Genomic DNA, 7,500 nt, shown 5'->3' with positions numbered 1-7,500 from the left:
TCATTCTTTATCAACGAGCTTGCTATAGAGATATCAAAGAAAGGTAAACATGGCAATCAGATGTTACCAGGTTTTGTTGAATTGTTTTTTATGCTGTTTGCTGATGATGTCATTCTACTTGCAGACACACCTATTGGTCTACAGATTCAACTGAATATACTAAAACAGGAAGCTGACAGGTTACAGCTGACAGTCAAGTTGAGCAAAACGAATGCCATGGTTTTTCGGAAGGGCGGGGACTTAGCACGAAATGAGAAATGGTTTTATGGTAACACAGTAGTAAAAGTAACAAATAGTTATAGATACCTTGGGGTGTATTTTCCAACAAAATTAAGTTTAAACAAATGTTAGTCAGAAATGTGCAGAAAAGGGAAAAGAGGAGTTATCGAAATTTTGAGAACAATGAAAAAATTAAAATCTGTTGACGTAACACTGTTCTGGAAACTGTTTGATACTCAAATCGAACCCATGTTAACCTACGCAGCGGAAATTTGGGGTCTGCTAGACAATACTGTCATGGGAAAAGTTCATACTTATGCAATGAAGCGTATAATGAACGTTCCATTACAAACTTCTAATAAAATGACTTACGGAGAAACAGGTCGTTATCCTTTATACATAAGAACTTACGTTAAATCCGTTAAATACTGGTTGATACTTAATAATTTACCGATGACTAGATTAGCTAGACAGGCATATGAAATGTTAGTATTGCAACATGAAACAGGCAGATATAACTGGGTCTCTCTGGTGAAGAAAGTCCTGACGGAAAATGGTCACGGCAACGAAGTACAATTTATTTCTGAATTTAAAGAACGTTTACTATGTTGTTATAGACAAAACTGGCATGTTGGCATGGATGGAAAAGATAAATACCTGTGGTTCCTATCATTTAACAGTGCATTGGAGGTAGAGAAATATCTGTTAATTGTTACACATAAATGCACAGATACAACCTCGCTAGATTCCGAACTAGAACCCTTGGCTTAAATGCTAATAGAAAATGGTTTGAAGCAACCAACGATAACAGGTGTTCAGTGTGCGCAGGGACAAATAGTATTGAGGACAAAATGCATTTTGTCTTTGACTGCCCAGCGTATGCAGATATTCGCAGAGGATACAAATTCTTCAGTGAACCAGCTGCACAAAGAAGAGATCTTATAGCAATACTCTCAACTGAACGTGAGGAAGCAATTATTTCTTTCGCTAAATTCATTTCAGAAGCTAGTGATTTTCGTAGAAAGAATACCAATATTTAGTTTTCCCCTCCGTTATCAGTGGAGAGTAGTGTGGAATAAGGGATTAAAGTTTGCTTGATTTAGACAGTAGCCAGCTGGTCGTCTCGAAAGCTACAATGGGGAGCGAGGGAGAGCGGGGGCGGGGGGGGGGGGGGGGAGTGCGTGATGATAAATGTGTGTTGGTGTAGATGTGTGTGAATGTATGAGTGGTTGTGCGTCAGCGTGTGCGAGTGTGGATGAGCATATTTTGGTTCATTAGTGATTGTTTGCTTTTGGATACGTGTTTCTGTTTCAGCCAAACAATTTTGGTCAATGCTTATAGGCACTATGTTTTGTAACCCCCTTGCCAAAAGGGTATCTTTGCCAATGGCAATAAAATCAGTGTCAGTGTCAGTCTCTCTCTCTCTCTCTCTCTCTCTCTCTCCATCCGTTCTCTTTTTCTGTCTCTCATTGTCTTTTTCTTCTCTCTCTCTCTCTCTGTCTCTCTCTCTCTCTGTCTCTCTCTCTCCATCCGTTATCTTTTTCTGTCTCTCATTGTCTTTTTCTTCTCTCTCTCTCTCTCTCTCTCTCTCTCTCTCTCTCTCTCTCTCTCTCCGTCCGTTCTCTTTTTCTGTCTCTCATTGTCTTTTTCTTCTCTCTGTCTTTGTGTCTTTGTGTCTGTCTGTCTGTCTGTCTGTCTGTCTGTCTGTCTGTCTCTCTCTCTCTCTCTCTCTCTCCGTCCGTTCTCTTTTTCTGTCTCTCATTGTCTTTTTCTTCTCTCTGTCTGTCTGTCTGTCTGTCTGTCTGTCTGTCTCTCTCTCTCTCTCTCTCTCTCTCTCCGTCCGTTCTCTTTTTCTGTCTCTCATTGTCTTTTTCTTCTCTGTCTCTCTCTGTCCCTCTCTCTTCATCCGTTCTCTTTTTCTGTCTCTCATTGTCTTTTTCTTCTTCTTCTCTCTCTCTCTCTCTCTCTCTCGCTCTCTCTCTCTATCTATCTCTCTCTCTTTCTATCTCTGTCTCTCTCTCTTCATCCGTTCTCTTTTTCTGTCTCTCATTGTCTTTTTTCTTCTCACTCTATCTCTCTCTCTCTCTCTCTCTCTCTCTCTCTCTTCTCTCTCTCTCTCTCTCTCTCTCTTCATCCGTTCTCTTTTTTTCTCTCTCTCTGTCTCTGTCTCTCTCTCTATCTCTTCCTCCGTTCTCTTTTTCTGTCTCTCATTCTCTCTCTCTCTTTCTCTCTCTCTCTTCCTCTCTCTCTACTTTTCGAGAGATTAACAAGAAGCAAACATTTCAGTTGAGTTCAGCAGATCTTTTTTCGCGAGCTGTGTATATTTCAATCAGATTCGTATCGCAAAACGCGAAAGTTATCGATCGAAACAGATGGACATCAAGCTGTACCCACAGGGAAACTACGCTATGCAATCCATGTGACATGTGGAGGGATGTTTATATAACATCTGATTGCATTTTACATCACAATGGAATGTGAACGAACGCTTATTTGCCAGGCAGGTGTATTTTGTAAAAGAATGCCATCGTGTGAAAATCTGTTGACGGTGTGTGTGTGTGTGTGTGTGTGTGTGTGTGTGTGTGTGTGTGTGTGTGTGTGTGTGTGTGTGTGTGTGGTTTGCTCATTGAAAAGAATTTCCTAGACCTTTCAAAGTATTTCAGAATCTCTCTCTCTCTCTCTCTCTCTCTCTCTCTCTCTCTCTCTCTCTCTCTCTCTCTCTCTCTCCAAGCGAGCAAACACGCACGCTAAAAGGGGTACAGTCCATCAGAGGCAAGTAAAACATGTTTGAAATGTGAACTTTTTTCTTTGAGGTCGATTTGGTGGTGGTGGTGGTGATGATGATGATGACGATGACAACGATGATAACAGCGCCACGATACCGCTGATAATGATGATGATGGTGATGATGGCCGCTGTAGTGATGATGACGGTGGGGATTTTGAAGACGACGACTACGATTATGATTATGATGGTGATAACTACACATATACGACGGTTGATGATTTCGATGAGGACGATGACGACAACTGCATTGATAATGACGACGATAGTGATGAATGTGGTGGTGGTGATGAAGAAGATGATGATGGTAGTGGTGGTGGTGATGACGACGACGATGATGATGGTGGTGGTGGTGATGATGATGACGACGACGATGATGATAATGATGATGATGGTGGTGATAGTGATGACGACGACGATGATGATGATCACAGACCCACAAGTGGTGCCCCAGACAGAGGAGTACCGGGGCTACGTCAACCCTGTGGGCACCAGGGCCTCTTACGACGAGGGAAAACGTGCCGCGGAGGCCATGTTTGCTTCGTACCACAAACAGGTGGTCCTGTTTGTCCGTATTTGTCTCTCACTGTCTCTGTCTCTGTCTCTGTCAATCTCGCCCCCTCTCTCTCTCTCTCTCTCTGTCTGTCTGTCTTTTTGTCTTTTTTCAGACTTCAGAAAAGCATTTGATGTGGTCCATGACTTTTCCTCCTTAGAAAACTGTAGATTTGCGCATTCTCTCTCTCTCTCTCTGTCTCTCTCTGCCTCTCTCTTTCTGTGCCTTTATTTCTTTTTTTCAGAATTCAGAAAAGCATTTGATATGAAGTCAATGACTTGTCCTCCGTAGGAAACTGTAGATTTGTGCATTCTGTCCAGTCGATCTCTCATGCTGCTTAATTAACTCTTACCTCTCGCCCAGACGAAAAATATTTTAACGCAAACCTCTCCCCAACACCCCCTAAAAAGGCATAACACAGGGTTCTCTGTTAGGTCCCTTCCTTTTCTCAAAAGACTTCAAGCGATCTCCCTTTCTATAACACGCTCTGTCGCTCCTTGTAGGTGACGCAGCATATTGATGCCTGATCCAGTTCTAAAAATAGATAAATGCTCTGTTTTATTTTATTCATAATAATAATAATAGTAATACTGTACATTTATATAGCGCCCTTTCTCACTAAGAGCTCAGGGCGCTTTACATGAAAGAAAAATATTACAAGTAACATAAAACATTCATGACCACTCTTTCTCAAAAAACCCTCCCCCCACTCACACTCTCCCCCTCCCACTCTACATACATCCAAAGTGGGCTGACATGGGTGGTGTTGGAGAAAAGGAATACAAAGATGACTCGGTATGCTTTGATATGCTTTATTCTCATTGTTTGATCAAGCATGTTAAAGCACTGAATATTCAGCACAAATCGACAAAAAAAAAGTGTTTTCATTTTTTAGTGTCATAATCATTCTCAACAATTTCTGTCATCAGAGAATGTGTTGATTATTTGTTTTTCAACAAGTGTTGCTGTCTGTTATTAGTATTAGGCGTGTGGAAAAACAGTATCATAACGGGTTTTTTGTTTATTTATTTGTTGTTTTGCTGTTATTTTTTTGTTTTTTGTGGGGGGGGGTTTACAGTTGTAAACAATATTTATGATTCTGGCTATGCAGAACAAGTCTCTCTCTCTCCTTTTAAAAAAAAAAATATACATGAAATACACTTTTGTCCATTAGCTTTGTAGTTTGCCGATTAACAAGTCTGTGTATGCACGCTTTTGACACGTGTGATTATAAATTTTGACACTGTCACTATTGTTGTTGTGCAGTACAACATGTCAGTGCGCATCGCTCGGATCTCCAACAGCTACGGCCCTCGTTTGCCGGAGGATGGAGGGGGCGTGGTGGGCAGCTTCATCAAACAGGCACTGAGCAACAAACCCATCTACGTGAGTGGTATCCTCTTCTGCTCCCGGACTGAGTGCTGTCTTCAATATGTGTCAGCTTCAGTTTCAGTTTGTGAAGGAGGTGTCACTGCGTTCGGATAAATCCTTGACGGGCGCAATAGCCGAGTGGTTAAAGCGTTGGACTTTCAATCTGAGGGTCCCGGGTTCGAATCTCGGTAACGGCGCCTGGTGGGTGAAGGGTGGAGATTTTTCCGATCTCCCAGGTCAACATATGTGCAGACCTGCTAGTGCTTGAACCCCTTTCGTGTGTATACGCAAGCAGAATATCAAATAGGCACGTTAAAGATCCTGTAATCCATGTCAGCGTTCGGTGGATTATGGAAACAAGAACATACCCAGCATGCACATCCCCGAAAACGGAGTATGGCTGCCTACGTGGCGGGGTAAAAACGGTCATGCACGTAAAAGCCCGCTTGTGTACACACGAGTGAACGTGGGAGTTGCAGCCCACGAACGAAGAAGAAGAAGAGGATAAATCCTTTTTCGCTACACCGCATCTGCTAGGCAGGATGACACGTGTGATTATAAATTCTGACACTGTCACTATTGTGGTTGTGCAGTACAACATGTCAGTGCGCATCGCTCGGATCTCCAACAGCTACGGCTGAGGCCTTGAGTGCATGCATGTATATGTATCTGTGTACCTATCAGAGTGGATTTCTTTTACAGAATTTTGCCAAAGGACAACACTCTCGTTTCCGTGGGTTCTTTTCCAGCGCGCCAACCACGGTTTATAGTCTCAATCGAACGAAATTCAGTTCGATTTTCCAGTCTTCTTCTTCTTCTTCTGCGTTCACTCGTATGCACACGAGTGGGCTTTTACGTGTATGGCCGTTTTTACCCCGCCATGTAGGCAGCCATACTCCGTTTTCGGGGGTGTGCATGCTGGATATGTTCTTGTTTCCATAACCCACCGAACGCTGACATGGATTACAGGATCTTTAACGTGCGTATTTGATCTTCTGCTTGCATATACACACGAAGGGGGTTCAGGCACTAGCAGGTCTGCACATATGTTGACCTGGGAGATCGTAAAAATCTCCACCCTTTACCCACCAGGCGCCGTCACCGTGATTCGAACCCGGGACCCTCAGATTGACAGTCCAACGCTTTAACCATTCGGCTATGGCACCCGTCAATTTTCCAGTCAAACTTGGAAGAAAAGGTAAGAGCAGCCGGGATTCAAACCCAGATCCTCACGGATTCTGTGTTGGCAGATGAGTGTCTTAACCATTCTGCCGCCTTCCTCCTTGTGTCAGAATGAGTCATAGTTACACCAACATCAACACCACTCCCAGACCCCATGCAGAGCCGCACCCCATTCTCCACCTCCACCCCCACCACCCCACATAAAACCACCAACCCAAAATTGATGACGCCAACGCCTTAACGTTTTAGTGCAATGGCTACCGGGGCGTTGTCCAATCAACGTGTGATCCTGCTTCAGCAAGACAAGCCGGACATGTTTATTTCATCATACCCCGGGGGGGGGCGGGGGGGGGGGGCGTGGGGGTAAATGGGAATGTTAAAAAGTTTACATCAGTAAAGAAAAGTATGGTCGGTTGGAGACGAAAATAAAATCCAGTGCATAGATTCGGTTCGATTGTTCGTGTGATGATCAAAGCAGGGCAGTCGAGGAGGAAGTTATGCATACGTGATGTTTGTGGGATGGAGGAAGTTTGTGGTGGAGGGAGGGGTGGGGGGCGGAGGTGAGTGTCAAGGGTGGAGGGGGGCGGTAGACAGTGTGATGAAGATATATATGATCTTGTGTGTCTAAATGCGTGAATGAGTACGTATGTATATGCATACCACTTGAACGTAGTGTATGTCGAAGTCGAAATATTCTAATTTTGACTTCGACATACACTATACCTAAAAAAAAAAAAAAAAGAAAAGAAAAAAACAAAATCCACGTACATACGCGTTCATTATCATTTGGTGTGTGTGTGTGCGCGAGCGCGCGCGCGCGTGCGTGAGTGCATCTGTATGTCGGGGTGCGGGGAGGGCGGGGGGCAGGGGGGGGGGAGCAGGGGAGAAGTATGAGATGACCAAGTGCACGCATACCACAACCACCAGATTTGATAAAACGAGTCTGACAGAGTATGGCATTTACGAACTGCTTATGTGCAATCTTTTTTAACGAACGTTAGGTTCAAAATGCTAGAAGCCCCAAGACCTTTCACATACATCGAGACAGAGAGTCCTCATCCACTGTGTCTGGAGCTCAGCTTATCAAGGCGTGGCCCAGTTCTTTCCTTCTGTCGTTTTGATTAACCCTTCACCAGCCTAAGTCGGGTACCCATTCACAACTGAGACGGAGTGAGGAAAATCTGATGAAAGTTCCTTTTTCCCAAGACACAACACGTTGCCGAAACCTGATCACTTTGAATAAATGACAGTGAAGAAAAACAAGCGCTGTGCAAAGCAGTTCAAACACCGTATGAAGAATTGTATTTCAGTATCATCCTTTCCCATCCTGCCCCATGCTCAGTGTAGCCTAGCTTCACACCATTCAGTGAGTTCAACATTGTAATTAATGT

General features: G+C 43.7%; 1 pseudogene across 1 annotated transcript in view; it reads left to right on the top strand.

Annotated features, from left to right (window-relative positions):
* Positions 1 to 7,500, top strand: part of LOC143288886 (uncharacterized) — a 26,758-nt pseudogene that overhangs the window by 13,755 nt on the left and 5,503 nt on the right. Inside the window, exons 7-8 of the transcript XR_013056148.1 lie at positions 3,438 to 3,559; positions 4,823 to 4,942. The product of XR_013056148.1 is annotated as an uncharacterized LOC143288886 (transcript). The remainder of the gene's footprint in view (positions 1 to 3,437; positions 3,560 to 4,822; positions 4,943 to 7,500) is intronic.

Source organism: Babylonia areolata, chromosome 13 (genome assembly GCF_041734735.1).
Source record: "Babylonia areolata isolate BAREFJ2019XMU chromosome 13, ASM4173473v1, whole genome shotgun sequence".
In the NCBI taxonomy this organism is placed as follows: domain Eukaryota; kingdom Metazoa; phylum Mollusca; class Gastropoda; order Neogastropoda; family Buccinidae; genus Babylonia; species Babylonia areolata.
The sequence above is the reverse complement of the archived record's forward strand: the minus strand, read 5'-3'. Positions and strand labels throughout refer to the sequence as shown.